Source organism: Lissotriton helveticus, chromosome 2_1 (assembly GCF_964261635.1).
Source record: "Lissotriton helveticus chromosome 2_1, aLisHel1.1, whole genome shotgun sequence".
NCBI lineage: Eukaryota > Metazoa > Chordata > Amphibia > Caudata > Salamandridae > Lissotriton > Lissotriton helveticus.
Genome location: NC_136059.1, coordinates 361,607,458 through 361,626,619, shown reverse-complemented (window position 1 = coordinate 361,626,619; position 19,162 = coordinate 361,607,458). Strand labels below are relative to the sequence as shown.

General features: G+C 43.5%; 1 protein-coding gene across 1 annotated transcript in view; it reads right to left on the bottom strand.

Moving 5' to 3' along the window:
• WDR70 (WD repeat domain 70) overlaps positions 1–19,162 on the bottom strand; it is a 1,775,496-nt gene that overhangs the window by 1,618,101 nt on the left and 138,233 nt on the right. The gene's annotated exons all lie outside the window — the stretch shown is intronic.

Here is a 19,162-nt window from a genome sequence, read left to right as displayed (position 1 = left end):
AAGTGGCACTAATGTGTTTTGGGTGTGAATAAAATCGATCTTGCCCCTTTAAAAAAAAAATAAAATAAAAATAAAAATTCTGTATTATGTTTCAGATGAAATTCTGATTGATAAGAGTTCAAGACATTGGCATTAAGCAAGCGCGTGCAGGCCTCTTGTGCGATATGAGATTCTAGAAGTTTCACACAAAAAGGCAACAATGAAATCGATCGATAATTCTTTGGTATCTCTGGATTGTCTCCAGGTGTTTTTAACAGAGGTAATACAACAGCTTTGATAAACATGTCTGGTACTACAGCGGAGACCAGGGAGATGTTTAAGAAATTATTTAACGGTTCTGTTAGGACAGCAGCTAGCCACTGAACCACCCTCTGGAGGCAAGGATCACGTGGGGAGTTCGATTTTACTTTGGCTAATAGACGTTGTAAGCTTTCACCTTCTAACAGTTTAAAAGACTAACTTAACTTGGTTTTCCTCTATATCAGGCCATTTAAAATCCGCTTCGGGGTTATTCCTAATGGCACCTTTAATCAGCCTGTATTTATCTATAAAGAAGGTGTTTAACTCATCACATTTCTCCTGTGAGTGAGTAACGGGATGATTGATCCTGTCTATGTTAGTCAAGCACCACATGATGTTTAAGTATTTATCTTTGTGGATTATATGCCTTACAGATTTTAGTACAGGATCTTACCTTTAGCTATCAATTTAGCATACCTTTCCGTGCATGGTACTTTTTCCTTGTCATCATAACATTACCACCACTGACGTTCAAGGCATTTAATTTGTGATTTAGCGGCAGCCAATTCATTAGTAAACCAAAGAGCCCAGTTTTATCAATCTTCTAACTTAATGGTGGTCTGGTGTTTTCTAATAGTTTATACATAAGTGGTTTACCAATCTGGTCACATTTCAGAAGAACTCTGCAATCCCTTGGCTGGCCGTCCTTCCTCCAGGAAAGAATCAGCAACATCCTAATAAGGTAGTGGTCCAACCAGCCACATGTTCCCAAACTAATCTTCTCAAACCACCAATCCAAATCCCAGACAAGGTCGAGCATATGGCCTTTAAAATGCATAGGTTCCCTAATATGATGTGTTAAATTAATAACATTCGCATGGGTCTAAGTCCCACCTTGGCGAGCCACCATACTGTAAAGTACAGGATACGTGGTTCCATACTCAGTCACGCAATGTTTATCTTATTTGTTTTGCTTTTCTTTTTTCTTCGATGGCAGTTTCTTTATTATGTTAGATGTTGTAGATTCCATACTCAGTCACGCAATGTTTATCTTATTTGTTTTGCTTTTTTCTTCGATGGCAGTTTCTTTATTATGTTAGATGTTGTAAATTAGATAATGTATGTCTTATTGGCGTATATATTTTTCTATCCTCATCTCTTTTTCTTTTGCGCAATCCCCTTATTGAAATGCTGAAACGTCCATGCATTAATATCTTTTACATACGCTAATGCCATGCACAGGAGGTACTAATGGATAGGCTGCAACTGAATGTGCTAGCATATGGCGTTGACGAATCTGTATGAAGGTTAGAAAATGCAGATTAGTAGTGTGGACAGGGAATAACACACAACGATTCATAGGTAACTGCCTTCTGGAAACTAATGTATGCATCACTGTATATTATAAATATGCCTCTGTAACACAAAGTTGATATACACAATATTATTATTATGTTTTTTGTATAGGTTTGGACTATGCTTCAGGTATTTCTGTATTGTCATGCAATGTAAGAAAAGGAACAATAAGAAAAGACTAATAAAGATTTTTAAACAAACAAAATGATGTGCTCAATTAAGAGAATTAATCAATTCAAAGAACTGTAGTCCTTTAGAACTAGTTGTAACCCATCAGCCCAGTAGTTAAAGTCTCCTACTATCAATAGCTTATATAATTAATCAATGGGGAACATATAGTAGAAAATTACTTTATTTAGACTATCAAGTCCCTTAAGGTGCAAGCAAAATAATTTTTTCAAAGAAGGTAGACCGATCAAGTGCATGTTCCTAATTAAAATATGTTAAAAAGCAAAGTAAACTCAAAACAATTACCAATATACAGCACAAGTATCTGTTTACAGTATCAAAAACAAGCATTTGCAATGCAATAGGTCTCGCATTTACGCAAGTTTGAGCTCTTGGCATTGCAAATGACAATGCCTTTTATTTATGTTTTAGTTTTTAAAACATAAAATAAAAGGCATTGTCATTTACAATGCCAATAGCTTAAACTCGCGTAAATGTCAGACCTATTGCATTGCAAATGCGTGTTCTAAAGGGTCGCCGGCGTTTAGCATAAAGACTGCACTGCTTGACCATCCAAGGAGAAAATTGTGGCTTTCCATGGTAAAATGAAATTAGAACCTGGGATCCCGAATTTAATTAAGACAATCTATAAGCAGGCAGCACAAAGACGCACAACCCCGCAGTGCATTGACATACCCTTATTTACTCTGAATGCGGCAAGGCTTCCTGGTCGCTTCCCGCTCGCTCAGCAGCACATGCTGCCCCGGCCTCTAAAATCCCCTATTAGAAGTTAATGGCTGGGAGCCCAGGAGACTGAAGTCCTGGGTTCGAATCTTGGCCTCAGCACAGGATCTGAGCAAAATACTTAACCTCCTCTCATCGAAGCAGAACATACCTCGCACTGACCGTCTTCCTCATCCTTCAACACAAACAGTGCACTCAAGTGAGAATGGTTCTGTAACCTTAAACCTGTGATTTTCATGCCTGTGGAAATGCTGGCAGTTCACGGTTGCAGTAAAGGTGCAATTCAACTCAACCCTTTTCTGCTACTTCTTCACCTTTAAAAAATATTTGGGTGGGGCGTGGGTAAGATGGCAGCTGAGCGTTAGTGATCTTTTGGAGCTCTGCCGCCTGCCAACAATACAACGCAACTGGGAGTCACCCTTGGGCCCCTCAACACCCGCAAAGAAACCATAACTGCAGAAGCACTCAGTGGACATACCTGAAGATGGAGGCCTGTGCTGAGGCGTTTAGGAACCCAGGCCGCCGCCCGCGGCTTAGCAAGGAGATGGCACCAGTCTCCAACATCAGAGAGACAGTGGCCTGAAACAGTTGGAAGACCCAGCAATAAGCCCAAAACAACAGCGGTGACAGCGGACGCAGCAGCTGCAGGTGCAGGTGACCGCATGCCTGGCACGAACCGGGGGTCCGGACAGGCAGTGTGCCACCACGAGACCTAGGAGAGTGCCTCTGTGAGACCCGCCTTAGCGGTGTGAGTGAGCCCCCCCTCCCGCCTTCACCACTGAGGAAGCGTTGAGCCTCCAGCTACATGCAGGTAGCTTAACACAGGGAAACCACAAACTGGGGGTTGAGAAGGGAAGGTCGTGAGCCCTGGAAGGAAGAATTCAGGTGCCGCAAATGGCAGCAACGACATGTAAGGGAGGCCCCGCAACTGATAATGTGCTTACCTTAAAACAGCAGACAAATCCCAGAACACTGAGGGGTGAATGATGCTGGGCAGCCCATGTATGTGGCAGACAGAGCGGGAGAGGGGGCGATCTCTTGTTGGACCGTCGGACACACCGGCTAACCCAAAATGCGAGTAGACAGCAACAGAATCTATCGCGAATCCGGTGGGGGGGTGGCTTCATCGGACACGCCGCTGCACTGCACAGTAGATCGGAGAAAGGAATCATATAAAGAGTAATCCCCGCTCCCGGAGCGGCCTAGGAGCAGGAAGTGGTGGGACGAAAAAAAAAAAAAAACATGGCTGTTTATCAGCGCCGCGCGCCTCTCTGCAGACTCCCCTGCATTCCAGAGAGGCGCGCGACGCGATCCTGTCTGCCGTGCCATGCCGTGGAGACAAGACCTGGCCGCGCGCACAACGTTATCCTATGGAAAAACGCTGCGCGCGGCCAGGTCTTGTATCCCTTCGTCGGTCTCAGACTGCTGAGACGACGGCTATAGTTCTCACTTGCGAGAACGCGCTTTCAGCGCGTTCGTCGTAGGCGAGACCTAATGATCATGGATCACTGATTAAAAGGAAATTTAGCAGGTCCGCAGTATTTGGCCTAATCTTTCTAAGGTTGAGAGACAACATATGATTACGTTTGTCAGTGCCTACCAAAAAAAGCACAAGTGGATCCTAAAATAAAAATACCACAAATACAATAGAAAATACTGTGCTCTGAAATGATAAGTGCTAGATTGGTCAATGTCTACCAAGGATTGCTGCATAAGTAGACCTTAAATTTAAAATACCGGAGATGCTGTATACGACGCTGTATAAAATACTGTGCTCTAAAGTGGTAAAGTGCTAGATCTAGGGCAAACATTTGCCAGGACAAATGACTGCTACATAAATGATGACTAAATAGTTTTAAAAAATACAGAAAAAGGCTCTCTGTCAAGATGTAGATTCGTATATTTCCCACCACTAGCTTTATCGCGCGAGTAAAATGACTAAACGCCTTACATTTCAAACCATCTTTGATCAGAGCAAAACCATAAAGAATGTATAAAAAAACGTGAGCACATTAGCACAAGAACATTAAGCTTTGGAACTTTCAAACGTGCTGCCTCAATTACTCGTTCTGCTATCACCAAATAGTTATTTATTATGTTATTAAAGGCAGCAGGTTGTCGGCTTTAAAGCAATCATCGGGGGATAACACCAGGATAAAATAACAACCTTCCACTAGCAGCCTAACCGCTAGTGCCTCAGAAAGTCCTTTGTTCTGTGTAAGACATCCGGGCAAGGTTGGACGGAGTTCCCGAGGATACGATTGACGGCGCAGACAGTGTTCCTTTAAGATGTTTCTACAGCATTTAGGTATTTTATGAGTATTTTATGAGGCTTGCTGTTACTTGAGGATGACAAAAGCCGCCTGAACCCACCGTGGCCCCTGAATGATCAGTGGTTGTCAAAGGAGACTTCTTCGTTCATTTATTAATTGAGGGAAAATACAGAGGAGTTGTGACAACGACTCCTGATTAACATCGCAAAAACGGCACTTGCTGGAGGGTGGTTGGGGCAGCCTAGTGAGGAAAAGCATCCCATCGGTAGGTGGCAAAACCTTAAGTTTTGCTGCCTTAAATTGATGGTAAAGGAGATGTTGATTCCACAGAATAGCAGCACCTTTCATTTCAAGGCCTTCAATGAGAGCATTTGACCAGGGGTTATAGGCCTGTGGGCTGCCGAAGCTTACTTCCGTCCAGATTAAGTTCTTTAAAGATCCTGGGTCAGCAACACGTGTTGAGTGCATGCATTTCAAGATGCTAGCTTTCTGGACAAATTGTTGGTAATTTAATTTTTATTCCTTCCTGATCTGACCCGGTGACGAATTGTGTGGCAGCTGTAATAAGGATCTGAAAAAGAGCTCTGTGCTTTACTAAAAAAACCTGCCAATTTATCAGAAAAAGCATCTGCACCATACGCCAGGGTGGGAATTGATTTCGCGCTGATTACCTTCAAGATGGATTCCAGACTGGGAAGTTTTGTTGTTTTTAGTATTCTTTGAAAGGAAATTGGAGGGATGAGATTTGCTTGGTTCAATGAGTTTAGATGTTTTAAGTGACCGCCTTTATTGTCCAGCCAGCACCCAAGATATTTATATTTGTTGCCTTTAGTCAAACACTGATTATTCATGAACCAGGCACCTGTTTTCTACCATTTTCTACCAAACACTACAATATTTGTTTTTTTCTAAATTTATTGTCATTTTAAGAGCTGTGTTCATATAATGCATTAATCAGTCTTTGTAGCATCGTCGCCATTTGACTTAGGAGAATTACATCATCCACGTGAAGTAGGGTGGTTAAAGGCTGCTTTGCAAGTTTTTGAGCATGGCTAACAACGGAATCCAGTTCAGGCAATAGATCGCAAATATACAGATTAAAAAGGGGAGGGGCCGGTTCACACCCTTGTTTCACACCACAGAGAGTCTTGATTTTTACTGGAAATATTAGTGTTATTCCCTAATTTTACTCTGGCCCAAGTCAATCAATCAATCAATCAATCAGGGGAATTGTAAGCACGCGACTCACCCGTGAGGGCCTCAAGGTGCGCAGGGGGGGCGTGCGGGGGGGGAGTGCAGGGAGGGGGTGGTCAGCAGCTCTGATTGCCCAAAGAGCCAGCTCTGATTAGCTGAAGAGCCAGGCTTTGAGGGCCTTCCTGAAGAAGTTCAGGGAGGGGGCACGTCTGATGTCTGCTGGTAGCTCGTTCTAGGATTTGGCTGCAATGTGAGAGAATGATCTACCGCCTGCTCTGGCTCTGTGGATTCGCGGGGTGTCTACCAGTGAGATGTTGGAAGATCGGAGGTTTCTTTTGGGTACGTGGAAGTTGATTCTGTTGTTGAGGTATTTGGGTCCGTTGTTGTGTAGGCATTTGTAGGCATGAGTGAGGATTTTGAAGGTGACTCTTTTCTCCACGGGGAGCCAGTGGAGCCTTCGTAGGTATTGGCTAATGTGTTCATGCCGGGGGGTGCAGAGGATGAGTCTTGCGGCGGTGTTCTGTATTGTCTGGAGTTTTCGGAGTAGAGACTTGTTGATGCCGGCATAGAGTGCGTTTCCATAGTCCAGTTTGCTGGTGATGAGTGCGTGGGTGACCGTCTTCTTTGACTCAGGGGGGATCCATTTGATTGCGTTGACCTGGCAGTTCATGGTGAGTGATGAGTCAAGTACGATGCCAAGGTTTTTGCCGTGGCCGAGAAGGTGGGTGTGCTTTCATGGTGCGGTCGGCCACCAGGTGTTGTCCCATGCTGAAGGGTTGGTTCCCAGGATGAGGACTTCTGTCTTATCAGTGATGAGTTTCAGGCAGCTGTTGGTCATCAGACTGCAACGTCTTGCATTCCTTTCTGGAAGTTGAGTTTGGCAATGGTGGGGTCTTTGGTGAGGGAGAGGATGAGCTGGGTGTCGTCGGCGTAGGATACGATAATAGCAAAACACCAGCGCACATCACAAAGTCACTTTTATCCTTGTGCAGTCAGCACTTTTCTCCAATTCGTATTCTCGCAGAAACACTTCTTTCCAATCCAAGAGAGTCGCGTTGTGTAGAAAATGCAGTTTTTATTTCTTTTTAAAACACAGTGCTCCACAGCCGACGCGCGTTTTGCACTTTGCGGGCTTCCTCAAGGCTAATGCGCAACATATAAAGCACTTTAGTAATTAAAGCACAGGCTTGCCACTGTACGTGAGTATAATCAAATTTATCCGAGCACGTGAATTGTAAGTAGTAATCCTCGCTTTTTTATAATCGTGGAGCCATGGCTCCATGAGCACTGTTTTAAAAAGAAATTAAAACTGCATTTTCTACACAACGCGACTCTTGCATTGGAAAGAAGTGTTTCTGCGAGAATACGAATTGGGGAAAAGTGCTGACTGCACAAGGATAAAAGTGACTTTATGTGATGTGCGCTGGTGTTTTGCTTTTGTTGATGTGACATTCTGCAAAGCTGTTGGTGGGCAGATAGTCCTTTTCTGATGCTTGAGGTGGATAAGCATCTAACAACAAGGTTGCACTCAACATTCAACATTTTTTTCACATTTAGATGAATTCTTTCTACATTAAGGGAACATGATTTGATGTGCGGATCTGGAATAGCAAATCCACCTTCTTGTGATTGGCGTAGGATACGATGCTGAGGGCGTGTTGTCCGATGATGGCTGCGAGGGGGCCATGTAGATATTGAAGAGGGTCGGGCTTAGTGATGTCACCTGTGGGACTCCGCAGGTGATTTTCATGGGATCGGAGAGAAAAGGTGGCAGTCTGATCCTTTGGTTTCTTCCGGTGAGAAATGATCGGATCCAGTCCAGGGCTGTCCCTTGTATGCTTGCGTCGTGTAACCTGGTGACTAGTGTGCAGTGGGAGACGGTGTCGAAGGCCGCTGATAGGTCGAGTAGGATGAGGGCTGCGGAGTGGCCTTGGTCCATGAGAGTGCGGATATAGTCTGTGGCAGCGAGTAGGGCGATCTCGGTGCTGTGGTTGCTACGGAATCCGGTTTGGGAGGGGTCGAGGATGGCAATCTCTTCGATAAATCGTGTCAGTTCCCTGTTGACTGCTTTCTCTGCAACTTTGGCTGCGAAGGGGAGGAGCGAGTTGGGCCGATAGTTCTTGAGGTCGGTAGGGTCGGCCGCGTGCTTCTTGATTAAGGGTCTGACTTCTACGCACTTCCAGTCGTCTGGGAAGGTGCCTGCAAGTGTCAGAGTATAGTAATTGAATGACGTGCAGTAATGGTGCTGGCATTTGCCAGGCAGCAAGTTTGGACCGAAGCTGCAGGGGATTTACATGTTGTAGAAAATGTGAAGTATGAAAATATCGCGCAACAGCAGACACCATCAGAAAACACTGCACAGCGGTACATGGTGAAAGAGCAGCGTAGGACAAAATCTCGTGCAGATAAGAGGTTAAGAATTCACTTGAGGACATAATAGAATAAATAACTTTAAAGGGTTGCAATGAAAGGCCAGCTCCTGTTTGGCAAGCTTAAAGGAATGCATGGCTTTAGCACACAGGCTCACCAGCGCGTTTTTTGTGTTTCCAAATAGAAAGAAACTTGAGTAGAAAATAGGAGCAGGAGAATCAATTATTCAAGAACACACGGAGGTCTTCGGTGCACAACGATAAAGCAAACAAGTTACAAAAACTATATTCACCACAAATATACATTTATTCAAGAACGAAGAATGGTTAGTTTGCTAAGCATTGTTGGAAACTGCATTAAAGGATATTTAGGGAATTAGGCTAAAGTCAAGGGTAACAGGTGACCTCCTGTTTCTTACAATCAGCATGTATTAATGTGTAAATGTTTAGATGCTTACTTTAGAATTTTTGCAACCCCCGTTGTTTAACTCTGTATAAAAATAGCGGTCTGTGAAACAGCAAATTGAGACCAGCTGTCTGCCTGCGTGAGGAGGGTTGATCTCCATGTTTTGGCAGTAAAGAGCAAAGTGCAGTCTGTCTTTTCTTCATTTTAAAAGATTTAAGCTCCAGTTGGCGAGCCAGTCTTGGAGTTATTCTTGCCCCACCTAACTGCTGACACCGGAAGACCACCTATCCCCCACTGCATAGATTATTGCGCACCTTTTGATGAGGTAAGCAGACACTGAGTTCTCTGAAGTTCTGCCTATACATGAGAGACGGGTAAGATCCAGAGAGTGCAGTCTTTGAAAGGTGAGGACAATGCGGACTATGTTTCATGTTTTTGTATGCACTGTATCACTTGTTTCCCTTGGCAATGGTAAACACAAAACACAGATGCATGCAAGATTGTGTACATGTGTTGCACAATAGTAAGAAAGCAGCTACATAACTGGTTAACTTGTTATTCCCAATATAAAGTTTGAAGTGGTCAATGTGGGTAATTTGAAATTGGAAGGTGCCAATAAGTGTTCCAGTGTTTGACATAGAGAGCCAGGTGAAAAGCTGATGTTGCTAAACTTTACCTCCAGGTACGATCTGCACACTCGAATTACTATCCTGGACCTAATGTCCAGTAGCCATTCCATGGTCTAAGAGACACATGGTTTGAAAAGGTTATCCTCTCTAAAGTGCAGAGGGAAGTGACAAGTGGTTATCCAACAGCATTTACAGTTTAGAGTAGAATAATGCTGATTAATATTTAGAAGTAGTTGAAGTGTTCATATTTCTTATGCTGATGGTGAATGCATGGTGTGTTTGTATGAATGAAATGTGGCCACAGTATGATGTTGTTGTGTAATGTTGCATAATGTTATTTTAATATGTAACGCATAATTGGTAGAAACAAAGTTGATGAATTTTCCGGTTTAAAATAAGACATAAGTTTTAAAGGAGTAGTAATATTTGACCAGATAGATAAAACGTTAAATTGTATAAGTATAGGAAATACAAGTGATCATGGAGACTCCCTTAGTGCTTATGCAATAAATTTTTCCAAGAGATCAGAGAAAATTGCAAAAATACTGTTTAGAATGTTTTAAATCTACCCAGAAACATATGAATCACTGGTCAAAAGAAGGGACATTTGATGATAAAATATTAGAACATATTATAATGTATCTTAGAAGTAAATATACACTGGTGCAAATCCAAAGTTCAGGCTGATCGCGATCGATGGCAGGCCAGCTACAGGACCCAGACAGGTCCCGCTGAAGAAATACCTTGTTGGAGCTTTTGTCGAGGGTCTACGGCATCCTCGTTGAGTAGCGCAACGGGAGTCCCACATCGTCATTGAGCTCCGTTGAAGTGAATGCACTGCGTTGTCATCGAGCCACGGACAGCGTTGTTGTTGAGTCGTGCAATGTTGTTGCAATGAGTCAGTTTTGAATGAAAACAGCTACAGAAACCCACTTCCGAGGCCCAGAGCTTGGAGATGGCACCTCAGGCAAGTGTAGGACTCACAGAAGGAAGAGTCCAGCAGCACCTGGAGAATGATGGGAGTATTTTGTGTCCCTGAGACTTCAAAAAACAGGAAGCAAGCCCTTGGAGACCGCCGGAGGGAAGGCAGAGTCCTTCCAGCAGAGTCAGGGGGCATCAGGGCAACAAGCAGAAAAGCAGTCCTTCCAGAAAAGCAGTCCAGTTGAGTCCTTTAAGTAGCACAGAAGTCCTTCTGACAGAGGTTCAGTTCAAGGTCCAGAAGTGTCTGATTTTAGTGAGTCAGAGACCAAGTACATAGACCCAAAAGTGCCTTTGATGTAGGGGGTGACTTCAATGCATCTCTTTGAAGTCCCTTTCAATCCAGTCCTGTCTGCCAGGCTAACCATGGAGGGGGGGGGGTGAGGGGGAGGGGGGTTAATTAGTGCTACGTATGTGGACAGGACACTAGTTATTGTAGTGTAAGTGTCATCCCCTACCATCCCTCCCTGCCCAGGAAAACCCATTAAAATGCAGCTGAGTGCTCAGATTGCAGATGGGCCTCACCTTCCAGTGTTTGTGGCTGTCGAGAGGGAATGCACAACGTGTAGATGTCAGCCAACCCAAACGTTTACTGGAGACAGGCTGTCAGGCACAAAGCGCAGCAAGTACAGAGAAATATCAATTTCCTAAAAGTAACATTTCCAAAACAGGAATATTAAATCCAACTTCACCAGTAAGGATGATTTATCATTACCATTCCAAACATATGAAACATGAAAAAGCTACTCCTCTCTGATCAGTATTTGCAGCATATAAGTGTATTAAGGCCTCCCAGCAGTGAAAAAAGAAAAAAGACAGTTTTTCACTACCAGGATATGCAAAACACACAAGTACCTGTTCTACCTTTTACATACATGGCACCCTGCCCTTAAGTCCTACCTTATGGGTGGCTTACAGTAGTATCTTACACCTCTGTACAGTCTGGTCTCTTTCCTCTTCCATCACATGCAAAAAAAGGCACAGTTGAGATGGGCTGAGCTGCCTGCCGGCTGCTCCTGGTGGGGCTTGAATATGATTACTTCTGGAATCAACTATCTATCTTCAATAAACCACCTGAAACACCCTCAACATGTCCGGCTTCATTACTACATTTTTATGGCGACGATTAGATCTTACCTACGTGCTCACCTCAAGAATTCAAGCTTCAAGAAGGCAAGATATTCTAAATCTTCATCAATCTCCAAACTTCAAACATACACTCTGGCACCCAGCCCCACCAGTGACCTCCACACCGTTCGCCCCAACCTGCACATGCCAGATCTATTTTCTATATTCATCAATTCAAGTTTGTTCTCAACATCTTCAACTTCAAGGGAAATCATCTACTTTAACCTCAACACTACAACAGCAGCATCTCAACAAGGAAGTTAACTGGTGGTTGTCTGATTGGGTCTCCCTGCGTAGTATGGTGTTCAAGTTCTGCGCATATCAACCTTAACCAGATTCAAAATTGGCCAGTTTTTCCGGCCTGCGCCTCCTTGCTTCCTTCCAGTTCCTGCTGCCTCCTAGTGCCTGCTTCTCATTCAGTATCACAAGAGGGAAGGTAAAGGCAGGGATTCAGTTCTATAACCTACGGTGTATTTCCAAACTGCTGTGGATGTTTTCAACATTAAAGCTTCATAAGGTGAGCTGTGGAAATGGCAATATACATTTATGCTAGTTCCTGCTGCCTTCGTATCCTGCTACCTTCCAGTTTCTGTTAACTACTAGTTCCTCCTGCTCTTCAATACCTCAACATTCAAAGTTTTCAAAACGTCCAGGCAAGTGTCACTGTGGTAAATCTATTTGTCAATGTGTGACGTCTGTTACACTTTGGATGTTCCGTCTTTTGTCAGGACTATGTGTAGTCAGGAGTCAAGTGCAGTGCTGGAGCGGCGTGGGCAAGAGATCGTTTTCAACAACAGGGTGGTGCTTACCCAATTACTTGACACACTTTAAAAGACTTCATCCAGTTTTTACAGTGGTCGAGTGCGATGGGCGTCTCTCAACCAACCAAGACACCCCTAGGGTGAGTCTATGTTTTTTTCTAATACGGGGGTCCAGCCATTTCTACTTTTGGCAGTTCAACCGCCTGTTTCAATATTTTGACACGCGCCATGTGCGAGGGGTTTTATTCCTCGTGCGCCTTTTTAAAAGATGCCTTATTTCAGCCGTAGTGCGTGTGGTCCTACTTTCGCATCCAGTGAAGCATTTCCTGGATCCCTTGTGACGTCTCCCCTCCGAGGGATCGTCTTCTCGACAATGAGGTTTTCGACTGCTGTTTGACGCCTGTGTGCCGCATGTAGCGTGAAGCCATTTTGAAGTCCTTCATGGTGTCCACATTTATTTTGCCATCCACACTATTTTGCCAATCACGATCTATGCGCTTGCGCGGATATGGAATGCGAGCCGTTTTGAAAAGCAGAACATGTTCCTGTCATTGGGCTGTCGTTCTAGATTCTACAAGGTTATCGATGGCGGTGTCTATAGTCGACTGTGGGAACCTGTTCAAGTACGGTTGGTGAGTGGCGTTTTGCCTACCAGATCTCTTCGGACATTATTGAAAGATTTATTCATTTCAAGTGTTCTGATGACTCAAAAAGTGCAAAACCCGTGTGTATTTCTGTTGACTACGAGGGAGTCAGTGTCTTCAAGTTTTATTTGCGTGATACATATTTCGACAAGCACTATTATACTATTGATGTATTCCACCGTGTTTTTATTTCCTCGAGTATCTACAAGTTTTGGTGATGAATATTTCAATTTACCTCAATGGTATATGTTTGAACCTGGTTATGGGGTTGTGTATTCCTGGTTACATGCATATGTTTACGCTCTCTCAATAGTTCAATTTCTTGGTTTTTCCAGTTAAGATTTTTCCTAGATATGGCAATGATGTTCTTACTGGGTTTGCTGTTGCTCACGTTTCTAGCACTATTTCAAAGACCAAGCTTCTGTCTGTTCTTTTTCTTTTAACTCTACGTGGTCAATTTAAAATGTTATTTTTTTTTGGTAACCATTATATGATTCTAGTTACTTGGTCCCAGATTGCAATTATGCACTTATCAATCTACTTGCATGAGTTCAATTACTCAGTTATATCAATGCAAGCGTGCTTGCAGTATTCCTTAGTAGGGTGTGCGTACCTCAATTCACTTATCAATTTGCATGCATTCCAGTAGTATTCCCTTGTGGGATTACATTGTGTTGTACTTACCTCTGAACTCACGGTTTCAAATGGTCACTCTCAACAGTTCAATTGCTCGATTTTTCAATGTTTTCAATTTGTGACCTTTATGAGGTTGTCAATTTGTGTTACTGCCTCTCAATATTTCCATGCTTTTCAATTTTTGGCATTTTAGGTTGTCGATATGGGGGTTCATCCCTCTCAATTTTTTTATGTTTCTTCTTTATTACCTTCACTAGGTTGTGGGGTTACCCTCCTCAATTTTTCAATGAGTGACCTTTTACGAGGTCGTCTCAATATGGGTTATATCACATTCAATTGCTCAATATGTGATCTGCTGCATTGTATTGCTCTACATTCAAAGTTCTCTACATTATATTTGTTATTGCTGTTTTAACAAGGTAGTATGAAGGATCTTTTGTTGTCCTTTCCTCTGCTTCTCAGTTTACTATTTCTATTTACTCAATGCCTGTCCCCTTTCATACCTTTCTTGCTAGTGGGTGTGTATCGAGTAGTTCTTGGGTTTCTCTTTCTATTCTCTTTCTCGTTGTTTTATGCAGAAGGGAAGGAGAGTACTTATTTATGTGTTCGTACCTTTTGGTGGTGTCCTCACACTCTTTTCCTTCATTTTCTCGTTGTTTTATGGAGAAGAGGGATGAGTATTTATGTTTTGTTACCCTTCAGTGGTTTCCTCCCACTCTTTCCAGCTTCCTGTTCCTTCTATCAGTTTTTCTCTTTTGCCAGTTCCTGTTGGTCCAGTGTTTTACTTCTCAACTCTTCTATCCGTTGTTGGGCTAGTGAAGAAAGGGAGATATGTAGTATCTTACACCTCTGTCCATTCTTGTCTCTCTCCTCTTCCATCACATGCAATGCCTCTAGAATGTTACAGTGTCTTGATGCTCAGTGGACTGTTGGGTGTCTCTCAAGAAAGGCACAGTTGAGATGAACTGAGCTGCCTGCTTCTGGTGGGGCTTGAATATGATTACTTCTGGACTCAACTATCTATCTTCAATAAACCATCATGAAATACCCTCAACGTGTCCGGCTTCATTACTACACTTACATGTAATAAGAGGAGTTTAAGGTTTGACAAGTAGTTTTAAATACCAAGTCTAAGTGATAGTAAAATGCACCCAGGCACTGCAGTGACAGGCCTGAGACAGGTTTGAAAGGCTACATCTATGGGTGGCACAGCCCACTAGTAGCTTTTAAAGTACAGGCCAGGGTATATGGGATATAACTTTAGAAGAGACGTACCAGTACAACAAATATGCCCATCAGGTATACAACAATGTCATCATGTTTAGTGGAGAAGCGCATGTACTTTAGCACTGGTTAGAAGTAGTAAAGTGCTCAGAGTCCTAAGGCCAACAAAAAGAATCAACAAAAATGAGAGGCAAAGGCAAAAAGTTGGGGGGGGGGGGAAAGACCAACCCAAGGACAACAGATCTAACATGCCTTAACCAAAAAAGCTTTAATGTGTAATGTGATCATGCAATGACTCCTAGCTCTAAAACTAGTTTTTATCTCACTCACACTCTGTCTTTCCCATCTAACAATCATGTGAAGTGAAGAGTGAGTGCCCCTCAGTAGACAACCCACTGTGCTAATTTGTTATGCGGCTGCTTTTTTTTTTTTTGCATAATTATGGATCTGCCCCATTTGCCACATAATCCATCATCTGCTGCAGAAACTGTAGATTTTAGCAGAACAATGTTTTTATTTCTAGCTCAAACAGTTCAAACGTTACTAAAAACGCAGCAACGCATGTTGCCGCTCAGTGGAAGGCCCTTCCCATATTTTAACTGGTCAACTTTCTGTATAGTATTGCTATGTTTGGGTTTAAACTGGTACTAATTAAGTGGAACATATGCGCAAGCAGTGTAAACAAGAATAAAAAATTACAAAATAATGGAGAAATACTGTCAGAAAATGTGCTGCATTAATGCTGTGTAGTTTGGCCTTTCTTGCCGCATAATTTAGTCAACTGTAACGCAAATGTTGGCGCTACCCTACTGCATAATTCCAGTGGCCCAACATATAAGCTTCCAATTTGGTGGGCAGGATCCACTTTTGGGGCTGTGGTTTGACATACTGAGTAAAGTGCAGGTAAGAAATTGCAGCCCCACCTCATGATGTTGGTAGTTGAAGACCAGAATGGATTCTTTACGGCTCAAAGTATATTCCTTAATATCCAATGAACACTTAGGATCCCGGAGGAAAACCCCGAAAGACCAGTTCAGTGAGCCCATAGTGTTAACAACAGACCTTGAAAGTGTCTTATACACTACATTGGGACTACTGGGCCTACTTGCAGCCCGTGCTGAACTGAATGAACATGGGTGAGGCTTGCATTAAATGGATGAGTCTACTGTACACGGAGACCAAGGCTAAAGTCTGCATAGAACAGTGTATGTCAGTGAATAGCGAATCACCAGAGGAATCAGGCAAGGGTACCCCCTGTTGCCCGTTGTTGTGTGCACTAGCTATTGAGATAGCCATGCAGAAGGGGAAGAACAATAGGGTGCACATTATCCCCCTGCATGAACATAATCTACTGCTGTCATACATACGGAATGCCCTTATAGGGTTAGAATAGGAAGCTTAGAGTATTTTTCCATGATTTCGGTGCTCAAGAAAAACTGGTCAAAATATGCACATTCCTAATTTTTCCAATACTGTGAATGCTGCCAGACAGAAGAGAATTGGAGAATAGCATGGGCGCATCGCGCCTTCAGATATTTAGAAATCAAGGTAAACCACACTGAGAGCGATGTAGAAATTGGAAGCAGTCATCTAACCGAAATAATGGCCAGAATCTTTTTAACTAAAACTGTGATACAGCCTTACTTACTTTATCGCTTTACGGATATACCAATATAGGGTCCATTGAAATGGCTAAGAGACTTTCACTCTCTCCTTAATGAGTTTACCTGAAATTGGGAAAGAAACAGAAGGGCCCTGAAAATCCTGTAATGTGCAACAGCGAAAGGGTATTGAGGTCACTGGTTTATGAGTTATATTACCTGGCAGCACTATTGCAATGGGTAACAACGGGGTTGGAGGGACTCGGCCAGAAGAAATGGCCCACTGGGACAAGTGCAGGCCTAAGGTGCAAGGGTGGCAGCATTAGTCAGACCGTGCAATGTACATAAAAAACGACGGTCTAGTAAAAATAGGGATGTGGTGTGGGAGAAGGCTAATAAAGAAAAGAGGATTCTTCACATCTCACAGGATCAGGACCGTTTCAGAAATTGGAGCTGATAGGGTGGGCTACTGCTTTGCAAACAGGAAAATCTAGGATTTAGCCAAACTAGTGAATGGCAATGGGCTTCCCGAAAATCAGTTTACAGCATACAAAGCAGTGGTAGACTCCCTTAAGAAGATCTGGGGGATTAGTTGAATGGAACCCCAGACGAATAAAAGTCCTACATGTGCTGCAAAAGCTAGGAGGAAGTCTATATTAATCTCATGGCTATACAAGGCTCTGGTACCGATGACTCATCACAACTTGTCCAGCCTAAGTGACACCAGGGCAGACCACTTGGAAGAGAACTCGATGACAAAGAAAGGGAGTAGATTCTAGAATATCATCAGAAGGTATCAAGGAGTAGTAGATTTAAATGTATTCAGTTAATTATTTGCACCATACATAACTGACACCCAGCATATTGAATAGAATAGCCCAATGTGTAGGCAGGGGGACACTGACTATTCATATAGTCTGGAGCTGTCCTATAAAAGTAAGTTTTTGGAGGGGAATCACAAAATAGCTATGGAAAAACTTGGGTAGGACAAACCTCAACACCATTGACATATATTTGGTATGGAAGTTTATCCAAAACCAGGAAAGGAGGCAATATATTACTGGATCTGACCCTGGCCAAACAGGCCTTACTGATGCACTGGCAACCCTCGGCCTGGCCGTCTCACAGCCAGAGGAAATGGGAGGTAATGAGTTGGACCACGGCAGATCGTGCAATACTACTTGGAGAAGAGCAACAGGGAATGAGGCAGAGACCAACAGCGGGACCTTGGGACGAAATTCTAGACACATTTGAAGATCCTAGTAAACTGAAACAGAGACGTGTACGAGTTAACACACAGAATCTGCCTCTTATACTGGAAACAACAGCAGGACAAGCCACTAGGAAGGATGAGTGGAGCCATGCATTAGCAACAAGGCAGAAAATAGAACATATACCAGGGAAATGCCGGCAACCACATTGCAAGTACTAGCTGATGAAACTGTTCAATATTTTTTTTCCTTTCTTTTTAGCTTTGCTTATTTCGGTTTAATCTGTTACAATGTTACTAAAGGTAGCTGGAACAACAAGCACTGGCAAAGCCAATAGGCCTAGCTTATGCAATAACTATTGACTTTGCCAATGAGTTTTATCCATGTTGTACACAAGTGGGGCTCCTAGTCAGCACGGCAAAAAGTTAGAGGCATAAAGGAGAGTCTCACGGAGTGTCGTAGAGTGGACTGGCAAAGAGTGGAGTAGAATGTTGTAGAGTGAAGTGGCAGAGAATGTTGTGTATTGGAGTGGCAGAGTGTGGAGTCGCATAGAGTGGCATACACTGGAGAGGCAAAGAAAAGCGTAGACTTGTGTAGAGTGCATCAGCGTTCAGTGCTGCAGAGTATTCTAGCGTAGAGTACAGTGGTGTAGAGTGCAGTGGCAATGAGTGCGGTGGCAAGGAGTGCGGTGGCAAGGAGTGCAGTGGCAAGGAGTGCAGTGGCAAGGAGTGCAGTGGCATAGAATTCAGCAGCGTAGAATGCTGTTGCGTAGGCTAGAGGGGAGCCTATTAGAGTGCAGTGGTGCAAAGTGGAGTGGCGCAGAGCAGAGTGATGCAGAGGGCAGTGGCGTAGAGTAGAGTGGCATAGGGTGCAGTGGGAAAGCATAGTGCAGAATAGAGTAGCCTAGAATGAATGGTGCAGAGTAGAGTTGTTAGAGTGGTGCAGTGTATATTATAGTGCTGTAGAGTTGAGTGGCATAGAGTGGCAAAGAGTGAAGTGTTGCAGAGCAGCGGGTCAGACTGCATTGAAGTAGAGTGGCATATAGTACAGTGATACAGAGTAGAGTGCAATGGCATTGAGTGCAGTGACTAAGTGCAGCTGTGTAGACTGCATTGGTGTAGAGTGCAGTGCTTGAGAGCAGAGTGGAGTAGAGTGCAGTGCCATTGAGAAGATTGTTTCAGAGTAAATTGAAGTGGCAAAGAGGGCAGTGGTGCGGGGTAGGGTGCAGTTGAGTGGAGTGGGATAAAGTGTAATGGCTTAGAGTAAAGTGGTGTAGAGTGCAGTAGCGTAGAGTGCAGTGGCGTAGAGTGCAGTGGCGTAGAGTAGATTAGAGTGGCATACAGTGAATTGGCATAGAATGTACTAGCTTAGAGTACTGTGGCGCAGAGTACAATGTTGCAGAGTGGAGTATAGTACAGTAGCGTAGAGTGGAGCTGTGCACAGAAGATTGGTGGGGCCTAGACTGGAGAAGTGTAGAGTGCAGAGGTAAAGAGTGAAGTGGTACAGAGTAGGTTGGCGAAAAGTGCATTGGCGTACAGTGGTACAGAGAGGTGTAATGTGAAGTGGCATAGAGTGCAGTGGCGTAGACGGGAGTGGTGCC